Source organism: Sorex fumeus, unplaced genomic scaffold (assembly GCF_029834395.1).
Source record: "Sorex fumeus unplaced genomic scaffold, SorFum_2.1 ptg000039l, whole genome shotgun sequence".
Classification (NCBI taxonomy): domain Eukaryota; kingdom Metazoa; phylum Chordata; class Mammalia; order Eulipotyphla; family Soricidae; genus Sorex; species Sorex fumeus.
This window is the reverse complement of record NW_026606096.1, coordinates 7,725,854-7,747,379: the sequence shown is the minus strand read 5'-3', so window position 1 is coordinate 7,747,379 and position 21,526 is coordinate 7,725,854. Positions and strand designations below refer to the sequence as shown.

At 51.5% G+C, this 21,526-nt stretch overlaps 1 protein-coding gene across 1 annotated transcript in view; it reads left to right on the top strand.

Annotated features, from left to right (window-relative positions):
- The first annotated feature begins 20,617 nt into the window (after positions 1–20,617).
- Positions 20,618–21,526, top strand: part of LOXL2 (lysyl oxidase like 2) — an 89,225-nt gene continuing 88,316 nt past the window's right edge. Inside the window, exon 1 of the mRNA XM_056119037.1 lies at positions 20,618–20,650. The gene's annotated coding sequence lies outside the window, so the exon portion shown is untranslated. The remainder of the gene's footprint in view (positions 20,651–21,526) is intronic.

Sequence of the window (21,526 nt, the reverse complement as noted above, 5' to 3'; positions counted from 1 at the left end):
AAAAGACAAGTGAAAGCCGTCTCTCAGAGGACTGCCTTGTAGGGAAAGTTCAAGGGAGCGCCCTTCACCCCCAACCTCAACGGCAGCCCCCAGACTTGCTCAGATCCTGCCCAGCCAAGCCATCCTGCCCTGAACACAGCTCATCTGCCCATGCTTTTTCAGTTGTTTTCAAAAAGGTTGGTTTCCCCGCTGTTACCAAGTCACCTCTTCCTAGTGCCTCATGGTAGCATGCAGTTTAATTCCTGCCTGACATGGGAACAGGGAGGGGGAACTTTCGTGCCCCTCGCCCTAGAACCTGTTTGGCAGGTGAGTTGCATCTTGGCTCCAGACTTCTTGGCCACTTAAATATTTCTGTCAACAGCGCATTGTGTGTGAGAAACCCAAACAAGAAAGCTCTGCTTTCAGGACTGATGTCTGCCCTCAGAAAAGCCTGAAAGGCCTCCCAGAATGTCATGCTGACAGCTGGGTTAAGTACATAAACTCAGTGGAGGGAGAGAGATCTGTTTTTCTCCTGCAAAGAAGTGGGGGGGTGGGGGGGGGCTGGGGGCAGCGGGGAGGGGGGTGCGAAGGGAGGAGAGAGAAGTGTCTAAAGCCTGATCAGCAAGACAGACAGAACCTTTCTAATTCCTAATTCCTACCATGGGACCCTTATACATACAATTTCTAGAAAGTTCTCAGGGTGGCTCTTGTCTTCATTCTCACAGGTTTAAAATCAGCAATTTTGAGACCACCTTTCACCCTTTTGGCAACTAGGTTTCAAGTAGTTCAAGTGTCTGTTAATCTTGCAGAGATTCATCATCCTCTTCTCTGTGCTTCACATCATTTCATCCACAGGACCCAGATCCAGGCTTTCTCCTCGGGGACTGTCACCACCACCGGGCCCCACTTGAATTATACTTAGATCTTAGGTTCAAAAAGATGAAGACACTTGAACATCTCCAGGTCTCTGGTCAGCCCTGTAAATTCTTCTATTCTGTGCATGGCAGCACAGGAAATTCTCTGGAATTTCCTGCTCGCTCTCCCTGATGTTCAAGTTACATTAAACATTTCTCTTCGATGATTTTGGATGCGGTGGGAGAAGGGTGAAGACCTCAGACTCACCTCTTGCCTGTATATGCAAGAAAAGACCAGATTTACAAAACCACAGCCCCTGGACCTAGGCCGGAAGCTGGAGCAGCGTGTCAGCTACCTGTGAGGGTAAGAACCCTGTGCTCCAAGTTAGGTTAGCAACAATTGATGGGCCGAGCCTGGGATAGAGGGAGCACCTCAGGGGTGCTCGATGGGGCCTCTGTAGGTGCAGTCAGGCCCACATCAGGGTCCTGGGGCCTGGGGGCTGCATTAGGACAGTGAATATGACACCTTCCGCAAGACAGCCCTGGAGACAGGGAACAAAGGTCTGAGGTTGGGCACTGGGAGAGTGGGGGTTTGGGGAGGGGGCACAGATGCTGGAAATCTATTCATGGCTGACGCTGCCCCACCAGCAAACAGGTTTGCTATGATAGGCTGTGACTGCAGTGTTCAGGCTTAAGAGTAAGAGACTTATGCCCAGCAGGCGGATCCCTAAGGCCTCAGGGTGGGTCCTGTGGCTACTTACACCCTGCTTGTCCACTACAGCCACTTGCAGTGTGAACCCCGGGGCCCCCAGGAGCCTTGCCTCAGTTGGGCAGCGATTGTGGAGTGACTCAGAGGAGAGGAGCCCCCTGCGACCTCCTCCTAGGAGGCTCCTTTGTGCCTCTGGCTTCAGAGCTGTGTCCCCTGCCCTGCTTTCCCCTGGGGCTATCTGCCTTTCGTCAGCATATCAAGCACCAGGTTCAGACAGTGGAGGCGGAACTTCCGGGGGGAAAGCTCCGTTCTGGAAGTTATAGAAACAGCCCAGTGCTCAGCCTTCCACCCCCCAGTAGCAGGCAACTAACTGCCTCAGAGACTCTGGAATGGTCTGTAAGGGAGGTGGTGCTCTGGGGACAGACCCGAGGACCCCCACGCTGCCCACCCTCCAACCCAGGCTGTGACTGCACGCAGTGCTCAGTCTTCCCATGAGAGGTGTGCAAGCCTACAGATAGAAGCTGGACCACAGCAGAGGGGCAGGGGGATGGGGGGGTGTTGATAATCTGGGGCTGCTGGGAAAGTTCTAAGTGTGGTCTGACCTGGAAGAGGAGTGGGTCACGCCCCCAACATGGTCACTGCCCTCCTTGAAGAGGCCTAAAAGGCGGAGATCATGAAGCGCTCATCCAGCCCCACTTTTTTTAGTTAGGTTGCTTCCGCACATTTTTATAGGCAAGTGCTGAGTTTCACAACCAATGCACAAAGTAGAATCAAAACAGTGTTACATGCTGGTGCTTAAGCCAGAAAGCAAAGCAAGACCGGGGCGGCTGAACAGAGTTTAGCTCAGAGGACTAAGGCCCTTTAGATGCAGCTTGCTGGAACTAATGCCCGTGTTTCTCAGTGTTATGCAATTACACTCCTACTTCTCTGGAGCGTGTACATGTGCAGAAGATGGTATTTTCTCTCACAAGGATATCTCCTATCTCAGCTCTAAATGATCAAGGACAGTATGGTATCAAAACTATTTGAAGGCCAGAGCAATAGCAGAGCCAATAACGCATGAACAGAGTGAGGTTCAATCCCTGGACACCCAGATGGTCCCCCCAAGCCCCACCAGGAGTTATCCCTAAACACAGTCAGGAGTAAGCCCTGAGCACTGCACATTTTCAAAAGAAAAAAAAACAAAACACTATTTTAGCCCAAAGTGAAGTGGTTTGTGCCAATGTTTGGGAAGCTATCTTTTTTTGCTTCATTCTGTTTTGAAAAGCAAACTCAACACTCTGAACTCCCCCTGTCCGCCCCCATTTAATAATAGATTGAAAAATGCTAACAAGAACACAGTCTGTCTAAGGAAGGAAGGAGGGGTGAAGAAGAGAGGGAAGCAGGAGGGAGGGAAGGAAGAATGACACAAGAAGCAACAAGAGCCAAGTATATGGTCCTGGATTTTTTTCCATAACAGCAAAAACTATAAAGTGTTCTTATAGCAAAAACTTCAAGTGATCTACTTTAGTTAAGATTGAAGGTTAAAGATTTGTACAATGCTCCTTTCAGGTGGTTCCCCTAAGTACAAGTGAACTGATTTGCCAAATAAAGTAGATCTGGGGTGGACATAACTTCTCATTCCACCCTTTCAGGAGAGAAGAGTCTCTGTTCACCCCACAAACAAACACAAAAATGAAGACTAATTTCATTCAAAAGGGAAATCTTAGTTTCTCCTAGAAAACAATTGAAGTCCATTATAATCACCATGAACAGGCATATCACACTTTTGTTCCAATCAATAGGCTTAGGAAAAGCTGGTGGTAAAGTCTAGGAGAGCGTTTCCTAGCTTCTTGCCAAAAGTTATGGATTTGTTCCTTCAAGATCCTTTTGAGACTTTCCCATCTGGGCTTGACTTGATCCTTACCCACAAGCACTGAATTTAAAAAAAAAAAATCAGGAAAAAAATCATTGTGTGACTATATTTAACTCCTCAGCAACCCTACAATCTCCAGTTAGTTGGGGGAACTCTAACTGCAGGCTTGCCTTAACCTTACTCTGAGGGAAGTTGCGAGTTTTGAGGCTTGTGTTTTAGTTTCTTGTTGTCTTGGCCACGCCCAGCAGTGCCCAGAGCTCACTTCTGGCTCTGTATTTAGGGCTAACTCCTGGCAGGGCTCAGGGTCCTATATGTGGTTCTGGGATCAAACCAGCATCAGCCACAAGCAAGGCAAGTGCCTACTTGCTGTACGATCGCTCTGGCCCTAGAGTTCTGAGGCTTGTGTGGGTTCTCAGAACTTTTATTCTTTTTGGGTGACACCTGGAGATGCACCGGGGTTACTCCTGGCTCTGCACTCAGGAATTACTCTTGACAGTGCTCTGGAGACCATATGGGATGCTGGGAATCGAACCCAGGTTGGCCATGTGCAAGGCAACGCCCTACCCGCTGTGCTATCACTCCAGCCCCGTTATCAGAATTTTTAGCTTTGCAAGGACAGCTTTTGTTCATTTCAGGAGAGGAAGGTTCAGAGGGAGCCTTGAAGGAAAGAGGTTGATTCCATGGAAAGAATGGAAGGGGGAAGTTGAGGGCTTGGTGATGGTACCACAGCGGACCTATGGTCCAGGTTCAGAGGCAAAGAAGGTGGGGGAAGGAAGAGGGATGCTGTAGCTTGCCTTCCACATGGCTCACCCAGGTCTGATCCCCAACACTTCACTTGGTCTACAGAGCCCTTCCAGGAATGATCCCCGAGCACAGAGCCAGGAGTAAACCCTAAGAACCACCGGTTGTGGCCCCAAAAGCAAAAACCAATTTATTTTTCAAATAGGCAATTTTAGAACATTGATAATAGAGATTTCAGAGGCATGGGGGTCCAATTCAGTATTTCGGGGTATTTTTTTGTGGGGAGGAGGCAAACCTAGTGTTCACTGAAGGCTACTCCCAGCTCAGTGCTCAGGGCAATATGCAATGTCTGGGACCAAACCCAAGGTTCCAGCATACCCAGGTGTGCTCCTAGCCTCCGACCCTTCTCCTCGGCCCCTGTCCAAGTCAGTTTTCAGAAAATTTCGGGGATTTTAAAAGTTCCCTATAATGGCCATTGGAGTTCTGGATTGTTTTTTGTGAATTCTGTACACTTTATTAGAAATGCTCACGAGGAAGGAGCCTAATTCTGGGATATCAAGATTTTCAGCAGGAGGAACATCCTTCAATCATTCATCTCTCCTGGGCGAGAGAGACAGCTCTATGGGCAGGAGGCCCAGGTTTGAGTCTAGGTATCACCAGGAGTGAACCCCAAGTACAGAGCCCCCCCCACCTGGAGCCCCCAAGGACACAGAGGTTGTGTGGGATTCCGTTTTCTAATTACTCGAGCCAGAACATCTTAAATAGTCCCATCCCCTTAAAGTACCTATGCCCAAGAGGAAGTCAGGATGAGGCAAAATTGAATAGTCCCAGAAACTGAGCATCCCCAGTGGAACAGTCCATCCCCGAAGGATCAGCCAGATTCACATCTGAGCACGGACACGTGAGAGAAGCTCTAAAAAACAACCCACCCCGAGCACCCGAGGCAGCCAGCATGCTCGTTCTGAGTTCCTAGACCCCACCGGGGCAGCGGGACTGCCCACACCAGGCTAGGTGCTTCCAGATAACACAAGGACTTAGAAAGAAAAATAATGTAAAACCACTTGGAGAGAGCAACCCCAGATGGCAAATCTCAGGTCCCAGAGGACACTTCCCTCAGCCTCTCCCCGTGGGAAGGCAGAGACAGACCCCAGGAACTTGGTGGGCACCCATGTCTGTTTCCTGCTGCCCCGGGATCCCCGGCGGTGTCTGTCTGGAAGCCAGAATGTGCCAGCAAGTGTGTTGATTTGAGCAAAAAGAGAGAAGCTATTCCACCAAGAGTTTTGTTGAAAAGAGCACTGACAAGCAGTGTGGCGAGTTCTGGCCAGAGCCGTGGTCACTTAGTCTAATCAAAGGCCAGCACACATGATGGCTAGTGATGTCTTTCTTCCTTCCCAGGAACTGGAAAGCAAGACCACTTCCTGCCAGGGCCAGGCCTGCTGGGGCACCTGCAGTTTGCTGTCTGGGCGCTCTCTTCTCACCACCTGGCGTCATTTAAATCAGACTTCTATTTAGTCGTTTTCACATACCTTTCACCCCCTTTTTTATGCCTTCATGATAAACAGTTTGAAGTAGGCAATTTTGAAAAGATTACCATCTTCTTGCCTGTGATTATCTGTGACTTCAGTGCTGGCCACTAGACTCAGCACTTTCTCCTCCTCGGAGTCCGACTTCACCTGCCACAAACAGTATTCCATACCTACATTGTAGACTGAGACACTTAGGTGCAATGGGACAGTCTCACCCAATCTCCAATCTCCCTCTGTCTCCCTCCCTTTGTCCCCCTCTCTCCCTCCCTCTCTCCCTCCCTCCCTCCCTCCCCCCTCCCTCCCTCCCTCCCCTTCTCACTCTCCCCCTCTTACTCTCCCTTTCTCTCCCTCCTCTCTCTCCTCCCTCTCCCTCTCTCTCCCTTTCCCTTTCTCCCTCTCTCCCTCCCTTTTCCTCTCTCCCTCTATCTCCCTCCCTCCCTCATTCTATCTCCTTCTCCCTCCCTTTCCTCCCTCTCTCTATGCCTCTCTTCCTCTCCCTCCCTCTCTCTCTTCCTCCCTCCCTCCATCCCTCTCTCTCCCCTTCTCTCTCCCTCCCTCTATCTCCATCTTTCTCCCTCTCCTTCCTCTCCCTCTCTCTCTACCTCTCCCTTCCTCCCTCTCTCTCTCTTTCCTTCCCTCCCTCCTTCCCTCCTTCTTTCTCTCTCTCTCTCTCTCTCTCTCTCTCTCTCTCTCTCTCTCTCTCTCTCTCTCTCCCCCCTCCTCGCCCCAAGACTACAGAATGAAGTAGGGCTCATAGGCGGGACGTTCAGCAGAATCAGGCTGGTCTCCATTCAGACCAAGGCGGGATAGGGGGGTCTCCCCCTCATGCATGCGGCCGGAAACGTCAGGAAAGCAGGACCTCAGAAAACCATGGGCACACTGTCCAAGGGAGGCCCAGCGATAAGATTTCAGATAAGGAAAGCAAAGACAGGGCAGAGAACAGTGTCAGGGCAAGGCCACCAGACATAGTACACTGGACACGGACAGGTGGTGAGGACGCAGGAAGTCATACACTGGGCCACTTGACCACTGGGGATCCAGGGCAGCAGGAAACAGAGGTGGGTTCCCATGGAGTCCCTGGGGGCTGTCTCTGCCTTCTCACTGGGAGGCTGAGGGAAGTCTCCTCTGAGTCCTGAGATTTGCCGTCTGCGTCTGCTCTCTCCGAGTGGTTTTGCACACTAACGGATAGGACAATGTACTGGTGAGTGAAAGGCTGGTTATTGGAGGGAACATGGACCCATCTACTTAAACTTCATGAGAAACTGTAGCTTCTTTTTTTAAAATGTGGAGTCAGTTCAATTCACCCTGGTAAAGTATTTTAATTTTTCGGTCATGACAACACAAGAAAATTTTTAGAATCTTTCTGCTGTTCCTTTTAATGTTAAAATTACATTTAAAAATCGGCCAGAGAGATAATACATGATGTTTAGGCACATGGTTGACCTAAATTCAATCCCTAACACTGCATTTGAAACCCTGGGCATCACCAGGAGTGTTCCCTAAGCACAAAGACCGGAGTAAGCCGCGACCATTGCCCATGTGGCCTATCCCCGGAAACTTCCCTCAAAAAAAAAGATGGTTGTTATTTGAGCCAGAGAGATATTAAAGGGTTAAGGTGTTCTGTCCTGAAACCCCTGATACTAGTTTGAATCTCTGGCACCACATTTGGTTTCCCAAGCACCAGCAGGGGGCACCTCTGAGCTCAGAGCCTGGAATAGCCCTGGGCATTGCCAGCATGGCCCAAAAACCAAAAAGGAAAACAAAATTCTTTTCAGTCACCTGTGTCCTGCTGTCCATCAGTCTCTCTGTTCCATTCATGAACCTCCTTGAACATGGATCACAATAGGTCTTCTATCTCCAAATATATGCAACTAATCTAAAAAAAAATGTAGCACATAAATATCTGCTTGTATAAATATCTGACACCTGATCAAAATCTCCTTTGTCAAGATATCTCTTTTGGTTTCTAGGATTTGTGAAACAAAATGTTACAATTCTTTCTCTCAGTTTGCTTCCTTCTCTCCGGACTTCAGAGCTGTGTGTAACTCAAAGCTCCTCGCACTGTGAAACAAGGGGGCAGTGGAGTTCTCCTTCTCTCTCATGCAGTCATCTCTCCACTTCTTCCCTTCACCACGAGATTTATAAATGAGAGATGCTTTTATTTTATTTTATTGATGGGGGGGGGCATCAGTCTGTGCTCAGGGATCACTCCTGGAGGACTTTAGTGGCCCTATGTGGTGCAGGGGATCAAACCCAGGTCAGCCACATGCAAAGCAAGTGCCCTGCCTACTGGACTATCTCTCCAGCACAGGAATTGTATGTATAGCTATACTGAGTGGAATTTTTTAACTTTACATAGTCCCACCTGCTAATTTTTGTTTTTGTTATCTCTGCCAGTTGAATTGGGTCGTGGAAGACACTCTGAGGTCCAGATCCTAGAAATTCTGCCAGTTTTCCTCAACTAGAGAACAGACTTATGCATATTTATTTTTCCCTGGGGGCCCCTCTGAGCACAGAGCCAGGAATAGTCCTGAGCACTGTCCCCAAACCAGAAAGGTAAAGCAAATTAGAATGAAAACATTTCACTGTTTTCATTCTATTTTTTTTCTTAAGAGTTAGTCCACTTTCAAATCCCCCCAAGCCCACAATACACAAAAGAAAAGGATGAATTTAGATACATCAAAGGTAAGATTTCCATCCACCAAACATTACAATCAAAGCAAACAGAGAGAATACTGAAAAAGGTATTCATCGCCACTAAAATGGAAAAGGAATTAGCACATAGATGGTTTCTTGAAAATCAGCAACAAGAAAATGAGAAACCACATGAAAAATGGACCATGCCTATTTGTGTTACTCACAGAAGGGCAAGCCCAAACAGTAAAAAAGAAGAGAGAAGAGGGAGGATCCTGAGAAAAGCAAACAAAATAGAGTCTCTACCTCAGGCCCCTCAGAACTGAAACTTAATGTGTTAGGGGAGATGTGTGCAAATAGTCACGAGGTGGGGGTGGTGGCCGGGAAAGCAAATGGTCAGAGCTTTATTTTATTATTTAATTTAATTAATTAATTAATTTTTTTTTTTTTGCGTCTTGGGTCACACCCAGCGATGCACAGGGGTTACTCCTGACTCTGCACTCAATAATTACTCCTGGCGGTGCACATGGGATGGTGGGAATCAGACCCAGCTCCGCCATGTGCAAGGCAAATGCCCTACCCACTGTGCTGTCGCTCCAGCCCCTGGGCAGCGCTTTAAAGTTCACTGTGCGAAACCACAGCACCCAAAAGGAGACAGAGAACAAAAGGGAATGCCCTGCCACAGAGGTAGGGCGGGATGGGGGGAATGGGGGGTGGGAGGGATACTGGAACCCGTGGTGGTAGAAAATGGGCACTGGTGGAGGGATGGGTTCTCGGTCATTGTATAACTGAAACACAAGCACAAAAATCTGTAAGTCTACAACTGTACCTCATGGTGTTTGACTAATAATTTTTTTAAATTTACATACCAACAAAAAAATAAATAAAGTTCACAGTGCGCATGCCCAAGGTCCGGAGAAAGTGGAGCCTGGATTCGTAAAGGAGCTGCAGAAGTGAGCTCTCAGCAAAGTTATTTACGTTGCAGTTATTGGAGAGGTGTGAGGTCCTGGATCAGTAAAAGGTGACAGATGCCATCTTGCAGTCACCAGAAACAATGGGCTGGAGGTAACTGTAGCAAAATGGGTAGATGTTGAAAATATGTGGGACAACAAGATAAGAAGAAATCTGTGTATGGCATAGGCCATTTATGGAAAAGTAAGGTGCATAATACTCTATGTGGTGATTTTGTTTTCCCTTTTTTCCTTTCCAGGTTCTTTGCTTCTTCGTTTCTAGGGGGTGCTGAAGATTCCGTTCACTTACAGAGCAGAAATTCAACCAATCATGCTTCTAAGTGAAACTCCAGGAAAACCTCTAGATACTGATGCTCAGGAGTGCTTCCTGGTTGAGGATGCAGGTTGAGGTAGCAAAGCAGGCATTGTCCCAGAAAGCCTCCTGCGTGGACCTCTGCAGACCTTCACCTCTGCATCTCCTGTGGGCAGGTCCAGACCACGTCCTTCATAATGAAACTGTGACTGGAAGTCCTGGACTGGCCTGAATTTTGTTATTCCATGAACTCTTGAATCTGAGCTCCTCAAGGCAGCCATCCTGTCGGCACGGTCACAAGAAGGAGTTTTTATAGGGAACTGACAAACAAAAAATGGGCTGCAGCGTGGCCTAATCCTCAGGACTCCCCCGTCTCCAAGAATCCTCCGCTGCATTCCGAATAGTCTAAGCCAAGTACTGTTCAAGGTATTCAAAATAACTGGGGAGGGGGGTGGGAAAGAGGGAAGATGGAGCAATAGCACAGCAGGTAGGGGGGTTGCCATGAATGCAGCTGACCTGGGTTCGATCCCTGGCATCCCATGTGGTCCCCTGAGTGCAGAACCAGAAATATCACTATGACTCAAAGAGAGAGAGAGAGAGAGAGAGAGAGAGAGAGAGAGAGAGAGAGAGAAGGAGGAAAAGGCCATAAAGTCCAGGGATGTAGCTCAGTAATAGAGTATTTGCCTATTACTATATTAGTAATAGAGTAATCACCTATTATGAGAGGCATATGAGAGGTGATTTCTGGAACCACACTCATGCACTTCCTTCCTTCCTTCCTTCCTTCCTTCCTTCCTTCCTTCCTTCCTTCTTTCCTTCCTTCCTTCCTTCTTCCCTCCCTCCCTTCTTTCTTCCTCCCTCTCTCCCTCCCTCCCTTTCTTCCTCCCTCCCTCCCTTCCCCTTTCTTTCCCCTCCTTTCCTTACTTTCCTTTGTCCCTTTCTTCCCTTTCCCTCCTTCTTTCCTTCCCTCATTCCTACCATCCTCCCTCTCTCCCTTCATTTCCTTCCTTTCTTCTTTCCTTCCCTCTTCTCTTCCTTCCCTCTTTCCCTCCTTCTTTCCTGCCCTCTATCCTTCCTTTCCTCCCTCCCACCCTGCCATTCAGGAATGACAGGATCTTTTGCGGGAAAACGACTTTAACTCCCAGTGCAGAGGCAATGGAAGAGGGCTGGTACGAGGCGGATGCCGCATAGCCTAGCATCCCTGCCACGGTCTCCTAGCAACCAAAGAGGCTTGCAGCTGGGATGCGCTCACTCCCGGGCTGCCTGCCGATTTTCCTTGCCCGCGTGGCTCCTAACCTCCCATCCCAGCTAATAAGCAGGCGGTGCAGTTTCCCTTCCTGAGAGCACATTCACACTTCATTTCTCTCACCTTCCCAAAGGCCCTGGGAAGCTGGGCGGGGAGAGGTGATTCCTTTCAATCTGAAAGAAAGATACAGAGATGCAGAGAAAGGAGAGGACTGCCATTCTTCTGGCAAGGAGTTACTTCTGTCTTGTGTTGGAGGGCAGCCCCTCATTTCCTGGGGAGACAGGAGTATCCCAGTTTCCTGACCGTGCTGAGCCCCGAGATGTGGTCCAGGGGAGGAAGAGACTCGGCTGTCTTTGGCTCATGGTCAGCTCTAGAGAATGGGAATCAAGGGGGCAATAAGGTCTCAGCGTTATTATGAAAGTGTGACCTGGGGGGCTGGAGCAACAGCACAGCCAGCAGGGTGTTTGCCTTGCATGCGGCTGACCAGGGTTCAATTCCCAGCATCCCATATGGTTCCCCCAAGAACCTCCAGGAGTAATTTTGAGTGCAGAGCTAGGAGTAACCCCTGTGCATCGCCGGATATGATCCAAAAAAAGCAAACAAACAAACAAACAAAAAAAAAGAAAGTGTTACCTGATGGCTCCCTTCAAGAGGTCATAGGGGGTCCCCAGGTCCCAGGGCTCTACCTGGAGAAGCCTGGGGGCTACAGGACGCTGTCACCTGAGAGAAGCAGGATGGTGGGGGAGGTGTTGGGGGACACAGTCCACTCTTGTCTGAGGCCGCCTTTATCTTCTTTTTTTTGGGGGGGGGGTCACACCTGGCTCTGCACAGGGGTTACTCCTGGTTCTGCACTCAGGAATTACTCCAGGCAGTGCTAGGAGGACCATATGGGATGCTGGGAATTGAACCTGGGTCAGCTGCATGCAAGGCAAACGCCCTACCCACTGTACTATAGCTCCAGCCCTGCCTTCATCTTCTTTCTGGAGGGTTTCGTGATGTGGGAGGCAGGTGTAGGGAAGAACCCCGGGTCACACACAGCCGAAAGGGGGCCAGGCTGGGGGCCTGTGAAGGAGCCCCGCCAAGCAAGCCTGTCTCAGGCTGGGTGACAAACCTTTCAAGGCCCTGGACACAGGCTCGCCCCTCAGTCTTCGACTGGCAGGCCCTGGGGGTAGGCTGTCTTCCCTCAGAGCTTCTTCCAACCCAAGGGGGCTTTGATCTTTCTTCTTTTTGCCAAGCCCTAAGAGCCCCGCCCTCGGAGGTTCTAGGACTCCCTCAACACCAGCTCACCCCACAGTCCATGTCTAAATGCCGCCATGCCCGGCTCAGGGGTACAGCTTATGAATTTTCAGGTGACGGGGGGAACAGACACACAATTCAGTCTGTAAGCACTTTCCTGCTTTTCTTGGGTGACTAATCCACTGGGGTTTGGAGACTGTTTGCTCTCAAACCACCCCTCTGCTCCACCTCCTGGTTGCATTTTTATATGGGGTGGGGGTGGGGGGAGAAAGGGGTGTTGTGCTCAGCATTTACTCCTGGCTCTGTGCTCAGGGATCACTCCCAGTGGGCTTGGGGAACTGTCTGCAGTGTCGCGACTCGAATCCAGGTCAGCCTCCCGGAGGCCAGCACCCTGCCCTCCTACTGGCTCTCCTGCTACACTGTCTCCAGGTCTCTGGCTATTTCAAATACAACAAGTGTTCTTCACCCCGCCAGGCTGCCCTGGGCCTCCCCCACCCTCCCGTTGATGGGGAGTGGGGGCCGATGGGAAGAACAGCCTGTCCCCCCCCCCCCCCACACACACACACACCCGCCACGGCCCGGCTGGCCACGCAGGAACCTTATAAAAAGGAACAGTCGGGCTCTGTCCTCAGCCAACCCTGAGCCACCTGGACAGCCTCTGGACTCTGCAGCGCTTTCCGGGGAAGCCAAGCCCCGCCCCGCGCCAGCCCAGCCCGGCTGCAGAAAAGCTTCCTTCTTGTCTGGCAAGAAGGCCCCTCCTTGCCTGAGCAAGCGGCATCTCTCAGAGGAGTGGGCAGTGTTGGCACAGGCAGGCAACCGAACGCGTCGTCCTCTTTTCCCTCGAGATGCAGGAGGGGGACGGGGTGGCAGCGAAGCGAGGGCCGCCCGCCTGGGGTTGACACAGTGAAACTGCTCGGAGGGGCCAGCTGCCCTGGCTGACACAGTGAAGGGGCTCTTCAGAGCCACATCTTGGGCTCTAGTTAAACTTTCTGGGCCTCCCTCGATGCCCAGCTCCAGCCCCGCACCCCTACTCTCCTGCACCCCCACTCTCCCGCCCCCTGACCAAGATGCTGGGGTTCCTCCTCCAGCAGGGAGCTACCTGGTTCCCCAGGGCTCTTCTGGATCTCGGTCATTCCTTCCCTGTTGGGTCCTCACCCTCTTCATGAGCCCACAGCCTGCCCCCCTACCTTCCTCTGCCCAGCCCCAGCTGCCCCCCTCCCCACACACACCTCCCACCACCTCTCCTGGCCTCTCCTTGCTGCTCTCTGGTCACATGTGTACAACAGCCCTGACACGGCTGTGACAGTGCCCTCCCCTCACCACCACCCTCAAGGCTCTCCACCAAAGTCCCCACCAGACATCAGTCACCACACACACACACACACACACACACACACACACACACACACACACACACACCCCACCCCCTCTCTCCACGTTCCTAGTTTAGGGCCCAGGGGGTGCCGCCATTCAGTACCTTCCACCTCTTGTCTTGTGGCATTTTTTGTCACAGAGAAGTGAGGTTATCCAACATTTGTCCTTCTCCCCCATGACTTCACTTGACGTGACAACCTCCGGTTCCATCTAAGAGGAGACAACTGCAAGGTCTCATCTCTCCTTCTTGCTGCTTAGTATTTCACTAGGTATACACACACAACTTCTTTATCTATTCACCTGCTGGCAGACACTGGGTTTAGGACTCTCCCATTTTACAGATTGGGAAACTGAGGCCCAGAGAGGGTAAATGACTTGCGTGACTCACCAGACCCCAGCACTCTGCTCTAACTATGCATGGCCCTTTATTACACTTCTCAAAATAAATGATCAAATAACACAAAAATATCAGAGGGGTTCCCAAGAAACTAGATGTTAAAGGGATTTATTCGGAAATAGTTTATGGAAGGTAAAATTTACTCCTCTTACATGTTTGGTTTCATGCATTCTGTAAAATCTGTAGGCCAATGTCAACACCGACACAGGTAAGAAATAAGTCATTTCCACTTAGTCCTATACTACGTTCCTCTAGGTAGGGAGTTTATTTTATTTTCCAGTAAATAAAGAAAAGGAAGGGCAGGGGATAGGAGGGGAGAGGAGAGAGGAGAGGAAGGGAAAAGGGAAGGGAATCATTTCTCTCATTTCAGAAAGTTCCCCAGGCTCCTTCCCAGGCAGCTCTGATCTAATTCTGGGTCACTGTAAGTTTCTCTTACTCGTCTAGAGTCCCACAAAAGCAGAACACACCGTTTGTTATTCTTTTGTGACTGGCGTTAAACACATACTGTTTCTGCGCTTCAGCCAGATGTTGGGTGTATCCTTCCTAATGACAGGATTTCAGACACTGTGTCTGAAGCAGGAGCCGTGAGCATGCTTTAATGTGGGCACCTCCCACTGAACCGACCCTGCGTTGGCTTCAAGGGAGAAGAGACATGAGGTCAGGTTGAGCCAGACTCCAGCTTGCACCGCTGGGGAGATCAGTGCACGCATTTTCTTTGAAGCTGGCCCACTTCAGTTTGATCCCCAGCACCACCGGTGGTCCCGTGAACACTTCCGGGCACAGAACCAGAGCCTGAGTATAACCGGGTACATCCCGCTACAGACAAAAAAGACAAGCCAACAGACCCCAAATGGGCTTTTCAAGGACTGGAAGTTAACCAGGGGCGGGCAACCAGACTCAGGGTCATCCTGACAAAGGACGCCAGCCCTCCCTTCCTGAATTTAGTTTTCTGCTCTGAGGAAGGTAAAGGACTGCCTTGTCCTATTTTCCTTATTAGAAAATTCTGTGATAAATGTTGAGATCTCCAGAGGAGAAATTCTGATTGTCAAACATATAGCTACTATGTTGTCAAACTATATTGTCAAACATATAGCAGCTCGTCTTGAGGCGAGTAAAGAAAAGGAAAGAGATGGGGGGATTTAGCACAGGGTGTGCAGTAGGGAACAATTTTACATATCAGAGAGTAGATTGAATGTTATTGAATTGGGCAGGGAAGGTGACTGGGGCACACTTAAAGGTGCTCAGGGCATACTCCTGACTCTGTGTTCAGGGGTCAGTGCTGGGGGGGCCGGGGCACGGGGAACCATATGTGGTGCCAAGGATAGAAGCAGGGCTGGCTGTTTGCAACGCAGGTGCTTTAACCCCTGTACTGTCTCTCTGGCCCATGAAATTTGACTTTTTATGTATAAAAATGTTTCCTGAGGAGAAGACATCGCCTTACCGCTCACCACACACATATGACTCTTCAAGTCGAACTTTCCAGGGATTAGAAGACCTGGGTACGAGACAGTTTCAGAGAAGCTGCTGACATATGAAGGGACCGTGATCTTACGTACTTCTGTATGGATTTCTGATTCCATCTCTGTAAAGGTGATGTTTGGATCAGACATTCTTTTAAATCTCTTGTTGGCTCAAAACAGTTTCCTCTAATTCGATGTTGCAAACATTGGCTGCTATGAGAGACCTTGGCCACCAGGGGACGCTGTTGCCTAGGAGGAAATAGAGTTGTCTCCATCTTCACATATTGTGTCAAAAGTGGTCATAGGGTTCAGGGATAGTTCAGAACTCCCCCAGGAGTAACACCTGAGCACAAAGCCGGTTGTAAGCCCTGGCCACCACCAGATGTGGCCCCAAAATCAACCAACAAAGTGGTTGTGACAGAACACTTTTGCGGATGAGAAAATCTGATAGATATTTGCCCACATAGAGATACTGCAACAAGTAAAGTTTCAGATCAGGGGCTGGAGTGATAGCACAGCGGATAGGGCATTTGCCTTGCATGTGGCTGACCCGGGTTCGATTCCCAGCATCCCATATGACCCCCTGAGCACTGCCAGGAAAAATTACTGAGCAAAGAGCCAGGAGTAACCCCTGGGCATCGATGGGTGTGACACTCTTCCCCCTGCAAAAAAAGCTTCAGATCAGCCTGACTCCTTTCAGCACACTCTTCTCTCGTAGGACCACACCCTGGCCTCTCGACACATATTCCAAATAATTTTCCCCAAAGGCATGAACTAATGCTTCTTTGATGGCGTGGGTGGTACATTCCTGTCTCCTCTGATTTTAACTGATTGCTTTTGGGGTCACACCCAGCAGTGTTTGAGAACTACTCCCCCACTCCGTGTTCGAGTTTTGGCAGTTGCTCTTGGCCGTCCTCAGGCTCTATGTGGTACAGGAGAGAGAACCTGGGCCTTCTCCATGCAAAGTACATGCTCACTCTCTCTGGCCCCTGGTGTCACCTCTTTTGGGGGAAGAGGGGTTTGGGCCATACCCAGTGGTACTCAGGTCTTCCTCTGGGTGCTGTAGTCAGAAGTCACTCCTAGAGGGGTTCAAAGGACCATTATGTGGGGAAGCAGGGATCAAACCTGGGTCGGCTGATTCAAGACTGCTTAACCCCTTTCCTATCTCCCTGGCCTTTGGGTTCCCCTTTGATTTGAATGAGCCGGAGTCTCTTCTTCATCTATACGGATTTAAACTACTGGCTTATCCGTTTTTATCTGCATAGCTTATCCTGAGTAACGCCCGTTCAGATGATTTCTGCTTTAGTCATATCTCATTGGCTCTGGCTCATTCTGACGCTTTCCCACAAGCACCATGGCCCGGGACTGACTCCCACAGGGTTGGATGTTCAGGGACGTGCTGTGCAGAAGAAGCGGGAAATGGTTCCGTGAAATAAACGCAGGGAAAGTAAACAGCAACACCCCAAGCAGACTGGGTGCAGCTCAGTAGAGAAGCAAACTCCGCACTCTGGGGACAGGAAGAAAAGGATCTTTCCCTGCTGTCCCCACTCTGCTAGGCCAACTCCTTAACCCTGGAGGCACTTGGCTTCCCCCACCATCTCCCAACTCCCATTTTCTCTGCAGCATGGTCTTCACCCAGTTTATCTGTCCATTTGCTTCTAGTCCTTCTCAGCCTGCCCCCGCCCCTGCCCCCAACACACACACACACACACACACACACACACACACACACACACACACACACACACTTTTGAGCACCAAGAGCAAAGCTGGAGAACATCTTCTTGGACTGCAGTTCCTGAGGTGGCCCAGGCTGTTAGGAAACTGTCTCTGCAATCGAATTCACCAGCCCAGAAGAGGGAAAATGAAGGGTGCCGACTCTTCACCTCCTGCAGTAAGTGAAAATTTTTTCCCCCTCCCTCCTTTTCCTGTGGCCCTTCTGTATGTTGTCCACTGCTGGTGGGCACCTGCCCCTTCTAGCTCACACCCCTCCTCATGCTAATGCATAGCTCATTTCAGTGTCTGCACCCCTGGGTGCCCTCAGCCCATGTCTCTTCCAGGAGCACTCTGAGAGGAGTGTTTCTCCCCAGGCCAGTGGGGTCCAAACTGGCACTTAGAGGAGGCAGTAAGGGAAGCCTCAGGCTCTGCACCGGCCTTGGGGGCGAGGCTGGCTCTGAATCGAGCCGGTGGCCACTGGGTCTGGGGCAGAGACGCATGTGGGATTAGATTCCGGAAGCAGGCATATATGGTTACTCATCCCTCAACTGAACCAGACCTGGGCATGTCCGAGTTTGGCTCTGTACAAGCTTCAAATGCTCCTTTAATCTTGCAAGTGAGGCATGGGCAGTACGCAGGGGGCTCCCGGGGCCTTCGACGTGTGGGTCTTTAGTTCTCACAAGAGGTTCAACGACTACTGTTTTCCTAGCTTGAGCACTGGTCCATCTGTGGTTCTGGGAAATCCAGTTGTCCTTCTGAGCCCTCTTGTGTAACAATTAACAGGAACCACAGAGAAGCTGCTCAATTTCTGTGACTATCCCAAGCCCAATTGTCAAGGGGCATGTGACTTGTTCGAGGAAGAGTTGTGAACAATTTGGTGTCCATCAAAAGAGACACAATGACATAGAACATGGGAGACGAGACTCGAAATCAGTTTCAATCATTAAAAGGCATGTTTAGAGCCAGGCAGACAGCACAGGATTTTGAAAGCACTTGCCTGGCACCCCATAGGGTTTCCAGAGCATCACCAAGAATAATCCTTGAACACAGACCAGGTGTAAGCTTTGAGCACCATCATGTGGCCCCCCCAAAACCACAATAACAAAATTAAAAAGTACATTTGCAATTTTTGTTTACTTTCAAGTATTTTCTAAATATTCAGCAAGGTGTGTTTTTTTCCCTCCATAATCAGACAAAACTGGGTTTGCAGAGTTTATTTTCAGTGTCTCCTGAATAGGTGAATGTCTTCGCAGAGCTTCTAAGACTAGAACTGAAAAGAGTGGGAGAGGACAGAACTCAGTTTCACAGGCATTCACCGAGCAAATACAGAGCTCAGACTGACATGGGACTGAGGTCCCGAGGAGACGGGCCTTGCTGGGCCGATGAGGTGGGGTGTTGGCATGTTCCACAGTCCTGGATGAGGCAGAGGAGGGTAACTGAGTGCCTGGAAGGCTACTGGGGACTTCCTTCACGGAACAGGGGTTCACGTACATCCTGAGGCCTTCCGGAGCCACTGGGCTACTTGTGAGGTCTGGTTTTGTTGCATTGTAACATGCAAGTCTATGCTCTGCATTTTATGTTTCTGGTATGTGTCATTAAAAATCAACAGTGTATCCAGTACCTTAAATTCAGTGATGGCAGCTCTGCAGGCAGCTGTGAGAAGCAATACAGAGATTCCTAGCCTTGGTGCAGTCTCCCCATAAACCAAGATCACTGCTTGGATGTTGGCACTAGTGCAACGGTACAATGCACTGATCTTAACCGTGCTTTCCCCAGTTTGATTTGCACTCACTTGTGTGTATGTTGTCTATAGAATTTCTCAGGGGTGCTTGGGGGACCTGCAGTGTCAGGGATTGAAGGCTTCCAGATGCAAAGCAAGTGCTCCAGCCCTTTGAGCTGGCCCCGGACCATCTGTATAATGTTATCCTGTGTGATTTCATGGACCCAGCACCACAGTCAACAGTTCCAATGCCACAGAAACACCTTCAACAACTACATACCTGACCTCCAGAGGGCCTAGGGGTTCCTGTAGAGGCTGATGGGTAGAAAACCTGAGGGAATTGCTGGGGTCCATGACCTAGAGTCCCCCCAGCCCACTACTTTGGGGACTGAGGAAGGAGCACCCCAGCAAGGAGTCTGTCCCGAGTTGAGAGCCCACTTGAGGTTGTTGTGGCAGAGGTCCACAGACGATCCTGTTCATAGAGGTCCATCTGTCACCTGGTGGGGCCTTGAGCGAGCTTAGGGAACCCTGGGAATCTTCCCAGAAGCCCCCCACCCCACCCCTCATCCCCCAATCCACACGGTCACTCTAGTTTGTCCATAGTGAGAGCTTAAGAGACAAGCAGGAATGTCCTTCTATAAAGTATGTTGTGTCCTGTTCTGTCCTCTGAGCTTGGGGCCCTGCCATGCAGAGAGGGAGTAAAGACCCAAAAGCCTTAAATTTATAGACCAGATGGGAGGGGGCGGCTTGCCAGGGCTATAGCTGGGAGCTGCCTGCGGAAGAGCGGAAGAGCAAGGCTTCCTGCAGGAAAGCATGGCCTCCTTCACCCCTGCAGGCGCACAGTGACCCCGAAGGGACAAGCTTGCTGGCACTGACCACTTGGATGAGACAAAAGGAACTCCCTCTGGACTCGGCTCCAGCACAGAGTTCAGGCCCTGGGTCCCAGAACATCAGAATGGGTGTGGCCCCCAAACCAAAGAAAAATGAGAAAACTAAACCTCCTTCACACTGCTCAGTGATAGACACTGTTTTGCAGAAGCCACAAACATGATACAACTCCGCTGCAGGAAGGGACAACAGAAACACCAACTACCCTCTTCCTGCTGGCCTCTTCCCCTCAAACAAACAGCAGCATCTCTAAGTTATGTCGGAGGGGGAAATGCACAGAAAACAATCTCTGTCCTGTTGATCCTGAAACCTCCCGTTTTTCCATCCTGTTTGTCCGGAGACCCACCTTTAGAGCCTTTCCTGCTACCTGTGCAGGAAACAAAGGGATGGGACGTGGATTTGAGACCGGCTGGGGCCCTCCAGAGCCTCTCTGGAGGAAAAGAAGTTTTTCAAAACTACCCTGCAAGAACATTTCGGGGTTTGCAAGTTCTGCTTGGGCTTTGGGCGCTGGAGAGAAAAACTCCCGCTAGGCGTCCGAATTTCCTAACTCTTTTCCAGCTGGCGCTTTTATTGAGCATCTACTTAGCGGCTGGGCCCGCTGGGCACGGACGTGGATTCAGAGACAGAGATGTGGGTGGGCGAGGAAGGGGAAGGGTTAATGCTGCCGGCCGTGCGTGGGTGGCGGGGAGCGGGATCCTTTCCCGGAATGCGCCCCCTCCCCGGCTTCCCAGACCCCAGGTCCGGGAAAGCAGGGGAAGAGGCGTCTGGGGAGAGGCATCTGGGAAGGGCCGCCCTGCTGAGCCCCCTACGGCCCCGGGAGCGGCCGCTCTCGAATTACAACAAAAGGTGGCGGAGGCCGGGCCGAGCGGGGGCCGCCTTCGGGGGAAGTGGGTGGGCCGGGGTGGGGTTTGCCGCCGACTCCCCTTAAAAGTCCGGGGGAAACGACGGCGCGCTCCTGCCGCGGCTTCCGAAGCTGGAGCTCGCATCCTCAGGCCGGCGGGTCTGCGCGGACCACGAAGAGGGGCGCCGGGGACCCCCAGTCCTGCTGCCAAGTAAGCGCCCCCCGCCCTGCGCCCGCTGTCTCTGCCGCGGCTCTGCCGTGGGCGCACCAGCATCCCTGGGGCTGGGTTGGAGGATGCGCCCCCGCGGAGTTGGGGCGCTCAGGCTCGGGGTGCCCTGAGAGTCTGGCGTGGACAGGGTTGCCGGGGCCCGACTTTGGAGCCTGCGGGCGCTAGGGGGACCCGCGGAGCCTGGCTCGGGGCGCGGGATGCTCGGGGCTGGGGCGCACGGAGTTCGAACACGGGGCGGGGGTGGGGGCGTCTCCGAAGCCGGCGACAAAGGCGCGTCGGGTCGCTGGTGGAGAGCGCGGGCAGCGCACGCCCTCCCCATAGCCAGCTGCGGCGGGGCCCCCCGAGCGTCCCGGGGTTCGGGGACTCGCGGGCGCATGCTGCCCGCACGAACTCCGCCCCCCGCAAACCTGGCGGGTGGGAGGCGTCGCGGTGCAAGGAGCCCGGCGAGCAGACTTGGTTGGAAGGGGCGGGCGGGATTCCCTCCTACAAAGACCCTCGGACCCTATGGGGCCCGAGGAGAGGGGGTCGGAGCGCGGCCGGGGGGTGGGCGCAGGCGTGCACGGGAAAGCACCCCCAGAACAGGACACCGGGAACTCGCCGTGAGGTCCTTTTCTTTCTGCGCCAGACAAAAGTTGCGCTTTGGTGTAGCGGGTGGAGACGCCACGTCTCCCCGGATGCTAGCTCCCCTCCCGCACCGCCGCAAGCCTAACCTGGATCCCAACCCTCCCCCTCTTTGACCGCCGTCCCCCCTCCCCTAAAAAAAAAACCCACTTGGTTCCCCTTGGCGCAGATGCTCGCGTTGTGTGGAACTAGACGGTCAGGGACCGCGACAAAGACGAGTCAATTTTCCCGGGCCGA